General features: G+C 45.9%; 1 protein-coding gene across 5 annotated transcripts in view; it reads left to right on the plus strand.

Moving 5' to 3' along the window:
• The first annotated feature begins 15160 nt into the window (after window positions 1-15160).
• The window catches only part of ABCA5 (ATP binding cassette subfamily A member 5), a 70304-nt gene continuing 66571 nt past the window's right edge, over window positions 15161-18893 (plus strand). For 2 of the 5 annotated variants that reach the window (XR_011246893.1, XM_069542237.1), the window contains exon 1: window positions 15161-15384. The gene's annotated coding sequence lies outside the window, so the exon portion shown is untranslated. Of the gene's footprint in view, window positions 15385-15806; window positions 15990-18893 lie in introns of all 5 variants that reach the window. The other 3 variants (XM_069542240.1, XM_069542238.1, XM_069542239.1) reach the window with 3 other exon arrangements.

Here is an 18893-nt window from a genome sequence, read left to right on the forward strand (position 1 = left end):
ATGTTGTCAAAAGAAATTTGGGGATTTAATTAGAATAATGAGAGTCTAAGAAACTATTGAATCAACGGGACAATATAACATTTTTAAAAAAGCATAGATGGGAATTCCCTGGCCATGCATTGATTAGGACTCTGTTCTTTCTCTGCACAGCCCAGGTTCAATCCCTGGTTGTGGAACTAAGATCTCGAAAGCCATGCAGTGTGACCTAAAAAAAAAAAGGAAAAGCAATTAAAAAATGGCCATCTATGAACCAGGAAGGGGCCCCTCCAAAACACAGTATGTGAGAAATTCATTCCTGTTTTTTATTAAATAACAGCAGCAAATACATTTTTAAAAAGCATGGGCGTAGCGTTACGTACAGAACCTCAGCTCTTTTGTAATCGAGGATCTTTATTTTCTTTTTCTTCAATGATTGAGTCCATAATAAAGTCAGTAAAAATGAAGAAAAGCATTTCTGTCAGAGGCAGACTCTGCTCTGTAGGCAGATTGCGTGCATGCCAAGTGTGTCTAGTAGCTCAGTCCTGTCTGACTCTTGGCCACCAGGCTCAGTCCATGGCAGGCTACACGTCAGGCAAGGAAAAACTCTGATATTGTAGGTGAAGGTGATGGATAAACCAGAGAAGCTGGCCCATCAGAACTGAGACAATTGTGTTATAATTTTTAACATTTTGTGGCTTTTATTGAGACTCAGGTATAATAAATCAAAGCAGATAAATTCACTTTCAAAGTTTAGTGCCTAATTATTCTCTGGAACAAACTGACATTTTAGGATAGTAGTTTCTTGTCGTTGTTCAGTCATTAAGTTGTGTCTGACCCTGTGACCTCATGGACTGCAGCACGGCAGGCTTCCCAGTCCCTCACCATCTCCTGGAGTTTGCTCAAACTCATGTCCATCAAATTGGTGATGCCATCCAACCATCTCATCCTCAGCCACCCCCTTCTCCTCCAGCTCTCAACTTTCCCAGCATCAGCGTCTTTTCCAATGAGTCAGCTCTGCATTTCTTAGGGTATAATATTCAAAGAATACTCATTAAACTAGGATGATGTTAACGTGAATATGCAATGTGTTCATTGGTGCTGTCTTCAAGCCAATCAAATAACTTTTCAGTATTTCAGTTTCCAAAACATTAAGACTTGATTGTTATAACTCAAAGAGACAGAAGTTCTTTAGGGTACCCACGTGGTCCTAAAAGTGTAAAGTAACTCAGAGACCAAAAGGCCTACTGTTAGGTAAAGACGACCAGGACACCAAAACAGTGTCTACAGGCTTTTTCATGGCGAAGCGCTCCCGGGCGGGGTTCCCGACCCGAACCAGGCAGGTAGAGGATGTCCGCGCCCAGACCGTGTTGGGGGTGGCTTTTATACGTTCTTTGCGAGGGATGGTCAGGCTAGGTCTCGGGCTGACAGGTCCTTCTACGTGGCTGGGGTGGGGTGGCTGGAGCTGGTGCAATGTGCCGTCATTGGTCCCCGCGATCTGGGAGGCGCCTTCCGTTAGGGACTTCCCCCGCCGCGGGGAGGGAGAGGAGGGCCGGCCTTACACCTACAGATTGTTGCTTCAGAACAAAACCACCCTTTTCTTGAAAAATGAAAGCGTGATGGTATTTATTATGTAAGGGTAAAACATAAAATGATTTTGGAGTATTTGCATTTATCACTGGCCGATGCAAATCCATATAAATTACTTCTGAATGTGCTTCTGTAGAAAGAGATGAGGAACAGAGGCGTCAGATCAAAGAGAAACCAGTTCAGGAGAGCAAACGTCACATTTTAGTTTAATGCCAAACTTTTTGTCATCCTAATGAAACTTTAATTTCAGAAGGGACCGCGTCTGGCTTAAGGATAGGAGCGGGAAGAGTTTTCTCCAGCTGCAGTAAGTCAGGTGCGTTTTTATTTCCACTGAAGCTTGAAATTCAATTGTGTTTAGAAAATTAGAGGAGCCCAGCGTCAGAAATAAGGCAAAGCATAACATGTTAGATGCAAACCAAAAATTAAAAAAAAAAAAGGCTGGTTGTGTGTTCCATTCAGCAGTCCCAGCTGAATAAATTAGATTTATGTAGTCACAGGTTCGATCCCTGGGTAGGGAAGATCCCCTGGAAAAGAGAGTGGCAACCCCCTCCATTATTCCTGCCTGGAGAGTTCCATGGGCAGAGGAGCCTGGCGGGGGTCACAAAGAGTCGGACACCACTGAGGGCACGCACGCGCACACACATAGGCTTTCTTCAATATAAAGCCTTGACCCATTTTGCAGCAAAAGGTGTCTTTTTGTTAGTAAACAGTGACATAGAAAGATTTTCACAAACACAGCGACTACACTCTTCCTCAGTAACTTTCCGTCACGCGTTTAAACGGAGCCCTTACGAGCAGGGCACTCTCTCCAGTTCTCAGCATTCCCTGTACGATAATTTCCTTTCCTGCGGCTCACAGCGGAAATCAGTAACTTAAGAGACTGAGAACCCAATTCGTTCTTCGTCTGCTTCGATGCTGAGAACATCATACTGTATTCCGCACGGAATGCAGGCCTTCACGGCATAGCTGGTTTGCTGTGAAACAGGAGCAGAACGGCGCCAGTTCTTGCGAGGGGCGGTTCTTCTTGAGGATGGGTTCAGGGTGCTGTGGTGTGAGTCTGACTCACTTTTCCATTCTCCATTTGTGGCTCACCTGCTCCATTCAGGATTACTTTACAGTACACTGTGCTGTGTCCCTGACTTTGCCTGGAGCTGGCACTGAGCGAGTGCAGATGAAAATATCTTTCACGTCAGTCAGGACGAGCTTCATAACATTCTCAAGCTGTTTTCCCCATTTTAGCATTTCAAGGGCAGTTCTGCTCCACTGGGCCCTCTTAAAGCTGCTTGCATTTCTGTGGAAGGGTGGCCTGCAGAGCTGATAATCCAAGAAAGGAAAGAGAAAATTACATCCCCAATGTCAAAGGATATTTCGAAAGTCAATCTTAAGGGACTTTGTATAGAAAACCCAGCTAGAGATGCCCTCAGCTCAGAAAGTTTTTCTTAAGAACTTTGTGTTCGTATCTTAGTGGTTCAGATAGTAAGGAATCTGCTTGCAATGCAGGAGACCTGGGTTTGATCCCTGGGTGGGGAAGAGCCCCTGGAGAAGGGAATGACAACCCACTCCAGTATTCTTGCCTGGAGAATTCCACGGACAGAGGAACCAGGTGGACTACAGTCCATGGGGGTCTCAAAAAGTCGGACACAACCTATGCATCTAAGTACGCACAGAAAGTTTTTCTTATGAGCTTTGAGTTTGTATCTTAATGTTATTTTTATACCATCAGTACTGGTTTTCATCTGCCATAAATAGAAACAACAATAACAGCAAACCTCTGAGTTGAGGAATTGAAATGCTAATTTGAGCAGAGTGATGAGTGGGCAGGGTATAAAGTAAAAATTCCAGTTCTTCATATAGAAGAATGTGCTATTTCAGGAAAAAAAAAAAACAAACTCTTGTGGTTCTTTAAGAAAGTCAATTCAGCAATGCTTGTTTTGTTCAATTTAGAAGTGCAGGTATAGCAATTCTAATTTCTTAAATGTCAAATGCTGTTTAAACAGGAAAATATATCATTAAATGTGTAATGTACTTGGAATTAAATTAGGCTCAAATTTAATTCTTCCTCTGTGCCCACTGCAGTCTGAGAAATGCCAGTTGTTGTTTTTTTTTAACAGTCATAAGGAGTACGTCAAGGCTGTATATTGCCACCCTGCTTATTTAACTTATATGCAGAGTACATTATGAGGAACGCTGGACTGGAAGAAACACAAGCTGGAATCAAGATTGCCAGGAGAAATATCAATAACCTCAGATATGCAGATGACACCACCCTTATGGCAGAAAGTGAAGAGGAACTAAAAAGCCTCTTGATGAAAGTGAAAGAGGAGAGCAAAAAAGTTGGCCTAAAGCTCAATATCCAGAAAACGAAGATCATGGCATCCGGTCCCATCACTTCATGGGAAATAGATGGGGAAACAGTGGAAACGGTGACAGACTTTATTTTTGGGGGCTCCAGAATCACTGCGGATGGTGACTGCAGCCATGAAATTAAAAGACACTTACTCCTTGGAAGAAAAGTTATGACCAACCTAGATAGCATATTCAAAAGCAGAGACATTACTTTGCCAACTAAGGTCCATCTGGCCAAGGCTATGGTTTTTCCTGTGGTCATGTATGGATGTGAGAGTTGGACTGTGAAGAAGGCTGAGCGCCGAAGAATTGATGCTTTTGAACTGTGGTGTTGGAGAAGACTCTTGAGAGTCCCTTGGACTGCAAGGAGATCCAACCAGCCCATTCTGAAGGAGATCAGCCCTGGGATTTCTTTGGAAGGAATGATGCTAAAGCTGAAGCTCCGGTACTTTGGCCACCTCATGCGAAGTGTTGACTCATTGGAAAAGACTCTGATGCTGGGAGGGATTGGGGGCAGGAGGAGAAGGGGACGACAGAGGATGAGATGGCTGGATGGCATCACCGACTCGATGGGCACGGGTCTGAGTGAACTCCGGGAGATGGTGATGGACAGGGAGGCCTGGTGTGCTGCGATTCATGGGGTCGCAAAAGAGTCGGACACGACTGAGCGACTGGACTGGACTGAACTGAACTGAACAGTCATATAGATATATGGGCTTCCCTGGCAGCTCAGACAGGAAAGAATCCGCCTGCAATGCAGGAGACCTGGGTTCAACCATGGATGGGGAAGAGCCGCTGGAGAAGGGAACGGCAACCCACTCCAGGATTCCTGCCTGGAGAATCCCATGGGCAGAGGAGCCTGGCGGGCTAGTCCAGGGGGTCACAGAGAGTCGGACAGGACTCAACACTTGCGCACATTTCTCTCTCCTTAGTGGTATGCCCTGGGGAATTCTCGTGATGCAATGGAAGCTTCCAAGGTCACTACCAAGGGGTTTGCTCAGAAAGGCTCACAGAGGAAATTAAGATGCTGGAAGCCCATGGTTTGCTGAATCCATTTAAAGCCAACAGCAGAGGCAAGGGAAAAGAGTATGTGCAGGGTGTCCTTAGGGAGGGCTGCAGTTGAGATGGAAGGACCAGGTTACCTGGACCCTGCGTTAGGAGATGCTCTTGCGGCCCCTCTCCCATTTTTGTGCATCATCTTTCTCTGCTAACACTGTGGCTGGGAGGAGCAGCGTTGAGGAAGAGCAGATGGAACGTGTCTGGAGCCAGTTCATCCTTTCTCCACCAGACTTAGCAACTGGGATGTCTAGCTACAGTTGTAACCCATCGCTGATAACTTGCTGAGCATCCACGGGTTTTTATCCAAGTGGCTTGAGCAGAGAACACAAGGGACCAAAGTAAACAGTCGTGGATTTTTGCTGTCTTGTGTGTCTCAAGAATCTACTTTCCTTGTCCTTCCAGCCCTTTCTGTGTGTTCAGTATCCATGTATTCTGTAGCAACACAGCTTTGTATCTATTAATTGTGTCTTCCATTTTCTATCAAAGAATTGAGTGTTCTTAAATGTTGCAACAAACAGGCAACTATAAATTTTTAACTTGCACACTTGATTTTACAATATCCGAAATTAACCAGTGATTGAACCTCCTCTCAGAAAGACCAGAATTGAGAAACACAGAATGTTTCAACTGCAACCTCCCTTTTTTTTCATGTCACAACATTTTAATTTTCTTCGTTAGAATGCATTATTTCTTAAATCAATATTCCCTTGCATCAGTGATCAAAGTTATAATGTATGATCAAAGTTGCTTGTACAAGAATCAACATTAGTTTATTATAGTTTCCCCCAACATGTAAAATTGGACCTCCAAAGACTGGGACTTGGAATTTTCATGGGAACGATTACTTTCCCTACCCAACCAAGACTACTACGAGAGAATAAGCTTGGCAACATCCTGAGCCTTCAAACACTGACAGTCTCTTTTGGGTCCTAATTTATACAGGAATTTCATCTCCAGCTTCTCATTAAGTGGCTCGAGGGTCACATTGACATTGAGTTAAAACCTCAATTCTGGACCTTTTTACTACTGTGAATTTGAGTTTCTTCATTTCTAGCATCTGAAGCTGTTGCTTTCTCTCTTTTGAGCTCACCTTTATGTTTTAAAATAGTCACACTGCTCCATGACTGTAATTTCTAAATGGAAAGATGATTCGGTTCCACGTCCTGCTAATGACCTTTATCCAAATTATTCAAGAGACCGTCACAAAGAATCATCATCTCACTTTGATTCTTAGAGTTCTGGGCCATGAAATGTATGGATTTTGTTCAAATCAACTTAGTAAATAATACTGTGCTAAATACTTCATGAGGGCGTCCCGGGTGACTCAGTGGTAAAGAATCCACCCGCCTGCCAATGCAGGAGATGCAGGTTCGATCCCTGGGTCGGGAAGATCCAGAGAAAATGGCAACCTGCTCTGGTGTTCTTGCCTGGAAAATCCCCCCGACAGAGGAGCCTGGCGGGCTGCAGTCCATAGCACTGCAAAGATTCTCAGTCACCCAACATGCTCAGCAACTGAGTGTGCACAGAAATGCTTAAGGAAATATACAGACGACTGAGAGAGTCTCCACACGCAAGAGGCAAACGTTTTATAGCCCAGGGATGAAGACTGTTCATAAATCACCGTAAGGCAGAACATCTTTACGTGCTGGAGAAGTGCATGTCATGGTGTGGTGATGCTGCTACATTTATTATTAAACAAAACAGTAAGCTTGCTAACAGGGGAAATGGAATCCAAAGAAAGCTTCTGCTTGCAGTAGTGGCGTCCTGGAGGAGGGGCCACTTGAAGTGTGTCTGGAAGAACGAGTGGGGTTTCTAAAAGTATAATGGAAGTGGGGGATTAGGAGGGAGGGAGTGGGGCTCCCAGATGGAGAGAAAAGCCTCCGTTTAGACAAGAAGATGGGAGAGAGGGGGGCGCACAAACAGAGAACGGCAAGTAGTGCCATTTGCCAGGTCGCTCAGTCGGGTCTGACTCTTTGCGACCCCATGGACTGTAGCCCGCCAGGCTCCTCTGTCCCTGGGATTCTCCAGGCAAGAATACTAGAGTGGGTTACCACGCCCTCCTCCAGGGGATCTCCCCAGCCCAGGGATCAAACCCAAGTCTCCTGCCTTGCAGGAGGATTCTTTACCAGCTAAGCTATGAGGGAAGCCCATTTGCCAGGTTGGGATGTTACAAGACAGCATATTACTAGAATGTCAAAATAAAAAAAATGAAAATAAAGCTTGGATCAGGATGAGGTGATGCAAGACGGGCATGGATTTTAATTTAAAATTTCTCACTGTCCTTACTTTCCTGAAGGAAAGGAATATGCTTGTTTTACTTTTTTTTTAGTTTAGTTTTTCGGCCAAAGGGCAAGGCATGTGAGATCTTAGCTTCCGCACGAGGGGAGGAACCTGTGCCCTCTGCATTGAAAGTGTGGAGCATTAACCACTGGACTGATTGGGGGGTGTCCAGCTTTACTTTCTAAGAATACATTTAAGAGCCAGGAACACCTACAATTTAGTTTGGGCTGTTTGCTCTCCTCGGGGTCCTGATTGCGCAGTTTCACTTGTTTCCAAGGCAAACGGAATCAGCATTCTTGTCTCTCAGGCGTGCAGGCGCCATCTAGTGGCTAACGAAGAGAAGCACCGGAATGAAGCTCCAAAACAGAAAACGTGGTTTTCACTTTTAAATTGTTATCATGATTAGCTAATAAAAGTGCCTAACTGGATAGAGAAATCAAGTATTCTGAAATAGCTTTGATCATTGATTTAAGAGAATACGGGGTCGGATAAACATGGATGATAGACAAAGGGCTTCTCAAATAGGAAACCTTTGAAAATGTCACATAAGGGAGTTGACATCAAATTGTCTTTTGGAAGGAACTTTAAAGCAGGATCTAGTTGAGCTTGTAGAGAGTCGAGGGAAGGGAAAATGTAAAGAAGGAAGAGGCTGAAATACGGAAGGTAACGGTGTTCTAGGACAGTCTCTCTTTCCCTGAGCCTGATTCCATCTTTGCCTTCAGATCTTATTAATAATGTACAGTGACTTCTCCTGGATCAACGTCCCTGACTGCTCGGGTCTGTACTAGATGAATCCCTTAAGGTCCTCTTACTGCCGCCCTCTCCTCGATGCTCTTGCCACACCGCCCTGCCACTCCCCGTTTTTGTCGATAGACCTCAACACAATTTAAACTCCTGAACAGCTGGTCCATGCTATTGGTGTTTACTTTGCTATCCCTAACGCTTAGGGATATATAATACCTACGTGCTATATAATAGGCACCACGCGTGTATTATTGACAAAATGAAGGGACGGGTTCATGAAGAGAAGAACGTGGTGGAGATGTTCAAGGAGCAAATATTGAAAATTAGTATCAGTAAAGCTTAAATGAAAAAAGAATATTTTCAGGGAAATTATGAGCAGAGGGACTTCCCCGGTGGTCTGCTGGTTGGGACTTTGACTTCCACTGCCGGGGGGTTCGCGTTCCATCCCTCAGAGCTCAGAGCTCTCCGCTAAAAACAGCAAACAAAAAACAGAAACGATATTGCATCAAATTCAATAAAGACTTTTAAAAATGGTCTACATAAAAAAAATCTTTAAAAAAAACAGTACTAGTAGAAAAAAAGCTTTTTTGGGATGGGGGGCTGTGAGATCCAATCCCCTGACCAGGGAGCACATCCTGTTCCTTGCAGTGGAAGGGCAGAGTCCTAAGCGGTGGACCACCAGGGAGTCCCCTTGCTTCAAACGCATTTCTCCATTGTATGCTGACTCCACCCATGACGCCCATTTACTTGTCATCTCTGGTGCGTTAGCATTTTCAAGTCCTTAACAGTGGAAACAGTGGCTGACTTTATTTTTGGGGGCTCCAAAATCACTGCAGATGGTGATTGCAGCCATGAAATTAAAAGATGCTTATTCCTTGGAAGGAAAGTTATAACCAACCTAGACAGCATAAGGCAGAGACATTACTTTGCCAACAAAGGTCCTTCAAGGCTATGGTTTTTCCAGTGGTCATGTATGGATGTGAGAGTTGGACTATAAAGAAAGCTGAGCGCAGAAGAATTGATGCTTTTGAACTGTGGTGTTGGAGAAGACTCTTGAGAGTCCCTTGGACTGCAAGGAGATCCAACCAGTCCATCCTAAAGGAAATCAGTCCTGAATGTTCATTGGAAGGACTGATGCTGAAGCTGAAATTCCAATACTTTGGCCACTTGATGGGAAGAGCCAAATCACTGGAAAAGACCCTGATGCTGGGAGGGATTAGGGGCAGGAAGAGAAGGGGACGACAGAGGATGAGATGGTTGGATGGCATCACTGACTTAAAGGACATGAGTTTGAGCAAGCTCTGGGAGATGGTGAAGGACAGAGGAGCCTGCTGTGCTGCAGTCCACGAGGTCACAGAGAGTTGGACATGACTTAGCGACTAAAGAACAACATTTGTTCCAGTTTAAAAAAAAAAAAAGCTGCAGAAACACAAAATCGGTGAGATGCTGGTGGAGCCACGTCACCACCACCCAGAGGAGTTAGTATCTGCCCAGTGGGCGCTTACTGGTCCACCTGGGGAGCTGACCGTCACATCTCTTAACACTTCGCTTGCTTCACCTGAGGATCCCTTTGCCAAGCTCCCCCTTCGAATTCAGTTGCTTCTGGAATAGGCAGAATAATGCCCCCATCCCTCCAAAGACATACACATCCTGACATCCGCCCCCCCCCCACCCCCGGAACCCGTGAATACATTACTTCACATGGAAAAAGAGGATTACATTTGCTAACCAGCCTGCCTTAAAATAGGGGGATTATCCTGGATGATCTGGGTGGGCCCAGTGTAATCTCAAGGATCCTTAAAAGTAGAAGAGGAAGACGTTGCGCTGTCAGCAGGCTGTGCGCTGAGGACCTGACCCCCCACTGCCGGGCGTGAGGATGCAGGGAGGGACAGAAGAGATCGGACACAGACTCTGCCTCAGAGCCTCGAGGAGGGCGTGCAGCCGGGCCAGCTTCTCAGTGTTAGCCCAGACGGACTGCGTGGTGGACTTCTAACCTGCAGGACTATAAGCTAACACACTCGTGTCCTTTAAAGTCGCTGTTCCTCGCTGTTGCTCAGTCATTTAGCCGTGTTCCAGTCTGCAGCCCACCAGGCCTCCCTCTCCATCACCAACTCCCAGAGTTTGCTCAAACCTATGTCCACTGAGTCCGTGATGCCATCCAGCCATCTCATCCTCTGTCGTCCCCTTCTCCTCCCGCCTTCTATCTTTCCCAACATCAGGGTCTTTTCCAATGAGTCAGTTCTTCGCATCAGGTGACCAAAGTATTAGAGCTTCAGCTTCAGCATCTGTCCTTCCAGTGGGTATTCAGGGTCGATTTCCTTCGGATTGACTGGTTTGATCTCCTTGCAGTCCAAGGGACTCTCAAGAGTCTTCTATATTTCTGTAAGTGTTATATTTTAGGTTTTGGCTCAGTGTTAAAATTGTTAGAATAATTTTGTTCCCTAGTACTGCCTTCAGTCCTGTTTTTTATGCTATATAGGTTTTGTTTCATGCTGTGATTTGACTAGAAAATGATTTTCTATATCCTAACCTATGTAAGTTATCAAAAATTATCAACAAAAATTGGCTACATTTATCCAACAGACTTTGAGTGTACCTGTTTATAATATGTTGAGTCCTTATTTTAGCTCAGATGGCTCGGGGGTAAAGAGTCCACCTGTCAATGCAGAAGACGAAGGTTCGATCCCTAGGCAGAAGATCCAGGAGAAGGAAATGGCAACCCACTCCAGTTCTTGCCTGGATAATTCCACGGACAGAGGAGCCTGGCGGGCTATAGTCCATTGGGTTGCAAAAGAGTCAGGCAGGACTTAGCAAATTCAACAACAACAACCTTATTTTAGAGCCTCATCCACAAATATCATGAAGGATCAGATTAAATGCTTTGAAATTAACTTCCGTCATGACTATATAATTCCCATTTTTAACGTGAGGATCAAAAAAGAATAGCATGACTTAGCTTTAATTTATTTATTCTGGTTCTTAGTGACCACTCTCTTCTAAACTTTCATAAAATATATTTAATGAAAGACTCTGCAGTTTTACTTTTCTGTTTTCAAGTTTTCACTGTCTTTTAACCATTTTTTTTAGAAAGCTGATGATCTATTATTTTTTCATTTTTTACAGTTTCACTGAGCTTATCAGCAATGCAGTAGGTCTCAGGTTGCCCATAAGCAGCTGTGGGATGTAATTTGTGCCCAGAAACATGAGCTTATTTGAAATAGATAGATGCTCGCTTGCTGTCTCCTCAGCCGACTGGAGTCTCAGCTCTCTTCCTCTGCTGGTTTGCCTTCACCACTAAAGTCCATTTTCCTTACTGTGGAGGGAGAGGACACACAGATTAAGCCATCTCTTCTTTATCACATTTAGTATTCTTTAGGTAAGTTGATAATTCGGAGCTTTTAAAAACCTATGCAGGCTTATTTCTCTGTGCCCTTTGATATATTCTCCACTCTGGTTAAATGTATCTGCCCATCTCCCCTCTGGAGGCACCCAGTAACTCTGGCTCTCAGTGATTTTTTCCTATGGTACTTTTATCGTTTGCACCATATGGTTTAACAATGGGGCAGGGGTTCCTCTTTATATTATTATTATTATTTGGTCTTAGAATTAATTGTTGATTTGTTGACATTTTTGTTCCCCTGCAAAGTTGGGGTTCTTGCTAAGCAAGACAATGAGCCCCTCTAGAGTTTACTGTTGGTTGCCTGAGGTTTTACGTATCAAATTTGGCTAGGTCTTCAAATATTTATCTTCTTGAGTAATTTTTCCATTTGGAGAAACACAAAGAAAGAATATAATACTTGAAATCCTCCTCGAGGTAATGAAAACAATGATGGTAATTAGTAATAATAGCAAGTAGTAAAAGCCAAATGAACTAAAACTACCTTTGGAAGTCATTCCCTTGTCTGACCTTCCACCAACCATTAGTCACGTCCCCAAGCCATTTATTAACAATCTCAGCCCCATTTAGGACGGCAGTGTGGGCACTTCCCTAGCGGGCCAGTGGTTAGGGCTTTGCCTCCCAATGCAGGGGGTGTGGGTTCAGTCCCTGGTCTGGGAGCTAAGATCCCGCACGCATCATGGTCAAAAAATCACCAAAACAGAAAACAAACAGTATCGTACAAATTCAGTAAAGATGGTAGTTTGGAAATCTATCATTCAAGACTATCGTTAAATCTATTGTTAAAGAGACTCTCTTTCAAGTTTGTTGGTCAAAGCTGTGTTTCTTCATTTGTCTTGCTGTACTCTAGAAAAAACTACCAATTTGAAATTCTTCAAAGTTGCACCTAATTTAAACCCTAAGTTTAGAAACCGCATCACTCTCTTGGCACTCTTCTTAGCTTGTAGAAATGGTAAGTGCTTAAAAACAAATAATAATAATAAATTGTTTCATAGTAATAGATTTAAATAATGGATTGGGTAATTTTCAGTGTACTGATATCATGCAAAATAATGTACTGATTTGATGTCAGAAAAAAAAAATGCCCTAACAGCTTAGCAGTTTTGTTCTTAAATTTGAGTAAAATAGCATGAAGAAGCCATGAGACTCTAGCAAGTGAAAAAGCAACACAAATAGGCTCCTCTGCTCATCAGCAGCAGGTCTGGGGCTCAGCAAGCAAAACAAACTCTTTTTCTCTACATTAAATGCATGAAAATTTTGTGCGTCCTCATTTATTTTGTTTAACCAGCAACCTGTTACATCTCAGTCTACGACTTCTACGCTCTGTGTGTTCCCATGTGACTTGTTTGTCTAGAAATCTGTTAATGAGATATGGGCGTTTGGGTTGCCACCATGACAACCAGGCCGTATAGCTTGTTTGCTGTTTCCTAGAGACAGAGTCTCAGAAAGGAACATCATCCCTGCAGTTACTTATTGAGTCCTGGGACCTGGTAGCCATGGCAACGTGGATCGAGATGATGTGAGTAAGTTGTTTACAAGGTACGCGCAGGCTGACAAGCAGCTGGCTCAGAAAGACGCTGGACCATGTTACGACCGGTGCACTACTCTGCAGTCGTCTGTTTATTAAAAAGGCCTTGTTCAGTGTTCTCTCTGTTACAGGAGAGAAACCGTTTTATCATCATAACTTTTCATCCATCCCTGAGAGGAGTTTAATGTCTTGCTTTTATCAGGTAGATTTTGTGCAGTGCATGGTGTGACCTTTTGTGGAAATACTGATGACAATGTTTGCATACCGTTGGACGAGTTTTCTCATCAGCAGGGTTAGCCACAACATTTACTGCCCACTGTTACCCTGCACATAGACCTGAGGATTTGAGTTGGCACAAGAAACAGCTGTCACATGTAAACCCGTGGCTGATCCATGTTGAGGTACGGCAGAAGCCAACACAATGTTGTAATCATCCTTCAGTTAAAAGTAAATCAAGAAAAAGAAAGTGGGGGAAAAAAGTTGTTAATCTCAGACTGAATCGGTACAATTGAAGGGACAGTACATAAGTAAAACCACCTGAACAAGAGGGTAGCCTGTGTCTAGTAGAGGAAAGTGAGATCGTTTTGTCTACGGTGATGAGCTTTTTAGGGTTTTCGTCACGTTATCTTGAAGCAAGAGTAGAACTAAGAGCAGCCTGAACGATAGAGAACATTGCAAGGATAAGAAACTAGGAAACAAATGTCTAGAATAGCAGTAGAAACAATGCCTAGACTTCTGATGTTAAAGCTGGTTGAAGCTACTAGTGAGAAGTACAATTGGAGAATTGGTGTGAATGTATATTTTTAGTAACACATTTTCACAAGTAGGTTTGTTTATTTAATAGATTTATTTTTGACCTCCATTTACTTACTTGCCCACAAATCCTAGGGTATTAGGAATGTACTCTTCTGAATTTGTAACTAGAATGTCTTAGATATTTCAAGAAAAAAAAAGTATCATGTATAGTTTTCACTACTTGTCCTCTTCAGTTCTCCGATGTCCTAGTTCCTAGGACATTCTATCTCCCTTCTCCCCTCTCTCGCTGCCCGGTTTGTAATCAGCATGGATTTCACTGTAGCTCTTTGAATTTCCTATTTAATCCATATTAAATAGGAGAAATAACATTTGTTTTCTTGAAATATATATATATATACACACACACATATATTTATGTATTTTTTGGGTAGAACTTAGTAGAGTAGCTGGGGTGGAGATTTGGTTTAAATTCAAGAAGCAGAAAAACTAAGATAAGATTTTTTTTAATTACTTGATGTATACAGGATCAAGGGAATTTTTTTAGAACTTAAGTTCCCCAAAAGTGAGAAACTGTGCCAAGAAATGTGGCCCTACAGAAATCTGGGGGGACAGTCTGTTGTGAGCGTTTCTTTCCTTTGCAATAATTTTGAAAAGCATTTAGGTCACTTTGGGCAATAAGACTCAGAACACCAGTTTACACTTTTAGCAAAAATAACTGCAGTGTAGAACCTCCCACGGATGCCATATGTCTCAGGCCATTTGGAAGAGTCAGGATCTGCCACTTGCCAGATTCTCAGGAGGACGCATCCCTGGCGTCCAGATGCCCTAGGTCTGGGTCTGGTGGGGACACGGGCACGCTGCACTCCACGCGGGCGACGGGAGGGAGAACGGGGCTGCTGGACGCAGATCTGGGAGCATGGGTGAGTTCTCAGTCGTGTCCGACTCTTTGTGACCCCGTGGACTGGAGCCCGCCAGGCTCCTTTGTCTATGGGATCCTCCAGGTGAGAAGACTGGAGTGATTGCCATTTCCTCCTCCAGGGGACCTCTTCCACCCAGGGATCGAACTTTACCAATGAGCTTCCTGGGAAAACCTGGGAGAGAACCGTTCAAAAGCCGGGAAGCACAAAATAAAGGAGTCTTGAAGTAGCTGTGACTCGGGAGGCAGATAAGAGGGCAGGGTGGACCAAAGTCACCCGCCAGGAGGCTGCAGGGTTTGGGCTCAAACTGGAAGCCCTGACCTCAAGCCCGTGGCTTCTGCCTGAGCCTGCAGGGGGAGCGAGGCGAGGTCTCCGCGGAGGAGGCACATCCCACGGGCATGGGCCTTCGGCCACGCGCGGCCCGGCGGGCCCACTCGCCCCGCCCGGCCCACTCGCCCCGCCCCGTAACCCCGCCTCCTCATGACCTCCCCCCGTAACCCCGCCTCCTCATGGCCTCCCCTCGTAACCCCGCCTCCTCGTAGCCCCGCCCACACGCTGCTCAGGGCCGAGAGGCGGGAGCGCGCGCGTCCGCGGGCCGCGTCCTCGGGCAGCCCCGCCCCAGGTGCGTCCGGCGCGGGGCGGAGCGCGACTTCCGGCGCCGCGCCCGCCCCGCCCCGCCCCGCCCCGCCCCGCCTCTCGCGGGCCTGCGGCGTCGGGGGCGCGCGCGCGGCCGCGCGCTCGGATCCAGTTGGGAGCTGAGGTGCTCGCGGAGCCCGCGGCCTGTCCGTGAGGTGAGGCGGGCGCCGGGGGCTGCGGCGTGGGAGGCCCCGCCCTGGAGCTGTCGCCCCTCGGGGAGGCGTGAGGGCTCGAGGAGGGGCGGCGGGCGAGCCGGGGGTCCGGGGCGCGGGGCGGCCGAGCGGGCGCTGGGGGGCAGGATGGGCCCCGAGGCTCGAGGGTGCGTCCTGTGGGGGTGCTGCCCGCTCCCTCCAGGGCTCGGGGCGTCCGGCCGCGGGACGGCCCCCGGGCTTGGCCGGACGGTCTCCATCCTCCGGCGTCGTTAGGAGGGGACGTGTGGATCTGACCCAGCACCGAACGGGGTCCCCTGGGGGCTTGGCTGTCCCCGACCCCGCGCCTCAGGAGGACTGCGGAGAGATGCGCAGAGCCCGCGCGCAGTCAGGGGAGAAACACCCGATTCTCATTCCGAAAACGCCAGGACGGGCTCCAGGCGTGAAAGTACTTAAAATGCGAATGCCCCGGAGGCTGGAGGCGCTCGGAGCTGCAGCAAGGTTGCTCCTGGCTCCCAAGGCGTGGATGAGTGAAGTCGCTCAGTCGTCTCCGACTCTGCGACCCCGTGGACTGTAGCCCACCAGGCTCCTCCGTCCATGGGATTCTCCAGGTAGGAATACTGGAGTGGGTTGCCATTTCCTTTTCCAGGGGATCTTCCCGACCCAGGGATCAAACCCAGGTCTCCCGCATTGCAGGCAGACGCTTTAACCTCTGGCTCTTCTGATATCTTGGCCAAAGAGTTTCATATGTACATATGTAACTTTTTAACAGTTACCTCGTATTCTGTTGCATGAATGTGTCATAATGTATTCATAAGGCGTTTCTAAATCAATAAGTCTGGAAGAATCTACTTTCAGGGAGGACGTCCTGGTTCTGCAGGAGCAGAAGGGGAGTCAGAGAGTGAGTGTATGTTGGACTCCCGGCCGTAGGCGAGGTTCAGTATTATCTTACTCAGTCTCTCCTGCATCCTTCTGAGGTCCGGAGGGGTTTTATTCCACGGGGCAGATGTGGAAAACGGTCCACGCACAAGATTAAGTCCCTTATTTAGGTCCCAACTAGCAAGAATAGCTGAGATTGCAACCCAGGGATGCCAGACTCTAAAGTCTCTTGGAATTTAGCAAAAATTCTTTTGCTTCCAACCAGAGAGCAATAACACATATTTTTTAGGGGAGACTCCATACAAAAGGACATCATTAAGGCAGTTAGGGCTTTTGGGGTATTTGGGCTAAACGCTAACTTGTAACGCATTATTGTTGTTGCTCAGTCACTAAGTCGTGTCCCGACTCTTGGCAACCCCATGGACTGCAGCAAGTCAGGCTTCCTTGTCCTTCACCATCTCCCAGATTTGCTGAAACTTTTTTCCATTGAGTCAGTGATGCTGTCCAACCATCTTGTTCTCTGTCGACCCCTTCTCCTCCTGCCCTCAAAACTTTCCCAGCATCAGGATCTTTTCCAGTGAGTCTACTCTTTGCATCAGGTGGCCAGAGTATTGAACTTCAACTTCAGCATCAGTCCTTCCAGTGGATATTTAAGGTTCACTTCCTCTAGGAAATCAATTAATCCTTGAATATGTACTGTTTAAGTGTATTTTCCTTCAGACAGGGTTTAGTATAGGGAAATCTCACATTCAGGGCAAGAACAAATTTATTAATACAGATTTAGTTGAGTGTCTTTTATATTCCAGATACTAAACTGTGTGCCAGAAATACCAAGATGAATACAATTTGTAACCTCTGCCCTTGAGTTTGAGAGGATGATTGTATAAAAGAATTTCATAGTATTCTAATAAGTTGGAATCTTTGCTAGTGTGTGAATTAACCAGATTAGAGTAGTTTTAAGCACGAGTTTTTAGGAACCTGTTATGTATAAGAAAGGGCTTCCCTGGTGGCTCAGATGGTAAAGAATCTGCCTGCAGTGTGGGAGACCCAGGTTCAATCCCTGAGTCAGGAAGATCCCCTGGAGAAGGAAATGGTAACCGACTCCAGTATGCTTGCCTGGAGAATTCCATGGACAGTCCATGGGGTTGCAGAGTCAGACATAACTGAGCAGCTAATACTGTGTATAAGAAAAGGTACTGTGTGACTTATCATGTGCGTACCTTGGCATTATTTTCCCGTTCAGTGAGAAATACTATCAAAAAATTTAGGTTAAATCATATTGATGGTTATTATTTTCTTTTATCATTACACTACCTTCAGCAAATTTTAAAATGTTAGAGAAGAAGAGAACATTTATAATTTATCCCCTGTTAAGGGGCTTGATTTCAGTAGTGCTTTTATTTTATTAACTGAGAAGCCAGTGGTATGTGTAGCAGGGCAGGAATTTCTTTTAAGTCATCTGCCAAAGATGTTCTTAACCTCTTCTTCCAAAATTTAAATCTTAAAGGTACCATTAATAGCAGATTCTGTTTAGCCTTTATTGCTCAGAGACCTAGTGGAAACAGAGTCTCTACTATAGGCAGAAATGGTAACTTGCTGAAATGGGTTACATTGCCTCTGGCATGGCTGTAGGTGGGTGGATAGGAGGAGTCCTGGGGCATTTAGGAAATTTCTCCCAATGGCTTCAGTTGCTCAAGAAAGTAGCAATCAAGGTCATAGTCTGAGGGTGGTGCAGTGGGTGGGAGTTTGAGGTTTGGAGATTAGAGTGAAAGGGCTAGTGAAATGTGTGATATTCCAGTAATTAAACAGTTGTTCTCAGATATGAAAAGTGAAGTCAAGGAAGTAGCAATGAGCAAAATAAGTGTTTAATCTAACTTGGCACACAAGGTACTTGACCATCCGTGTCCTGGGTTCACTTTGCCTGGCTTCTGCCTGCTTGGCAGGTCCCCTGTTCTTTACACGGGGCTTCCCAGGTGGCTCAGACAGTAAGGAATCCACCTGCAATGCAGGAGACCTGGGTTTGATCCCTGGCTGGGGAAGATCCCCAGGGGAAGGGAGTGGCTACCCACTCCAGGATTCTTGGGCTTCCCAGGTGGCTCAGATGGTGATGAATCCGCCTGCAATGCAGGGGACCTGGGTTTGATCCCTGGCTGGGGAAGATCCCCAGGAGAAGGGAGTGGCTACCCACTCCAGGATACTTGGGCTTCCCAGGTGGCTCAGATGGTGAAGAATCCACCTGCAATGCAGGGGACCTGGGTTTGATCCCTGGCTGGGGAAGATCCCCCGGAGAAGGGATAGGCTACCCACTCCAGTATTCTTGGGCTTCCCAGGTGGCTCAGATGGTGAAGAATCCACCTGCAATGCAGGGGCCCCGGGTTTGGTCTCTGGGTGGGGAATAGCCCCTGGAGAAGTCAGTGGCTACCCGCTCCAGGATTCTCGCCTGGAGAATTCCGTGCACACTAGATCCTGGTGGGCTGAGTGACGAGCACTTCCGCTGCTCTCACACAGGTCAGGCCACTGTGCAGAGTCTAGTTTTTCCATCCTTTTTCTCTGCCTGGAGTTTGCGTTCCTCTCTTCCCCAAGCTCTTTTCCCAGTTGCACTTAACACATTAAATTAAATCTTGTCTGCAAAGTCA

This window comes from Ovis canadensis, chromosome 11, assembly GCF_042477335.2.
Source record: "Ovis canadensis isolate MfBH-ARS-UI-01 breed Bighorn chromosome 11, ARS-UI_OviCan_v2, whole genome shotgun sequence".
NCBI classification, from domain to species: Eukaryota; Metazoa; Chordata; class Mammalia; order Artiodactyla; family Bovidae; genus Ovis; species Ovis canadensis.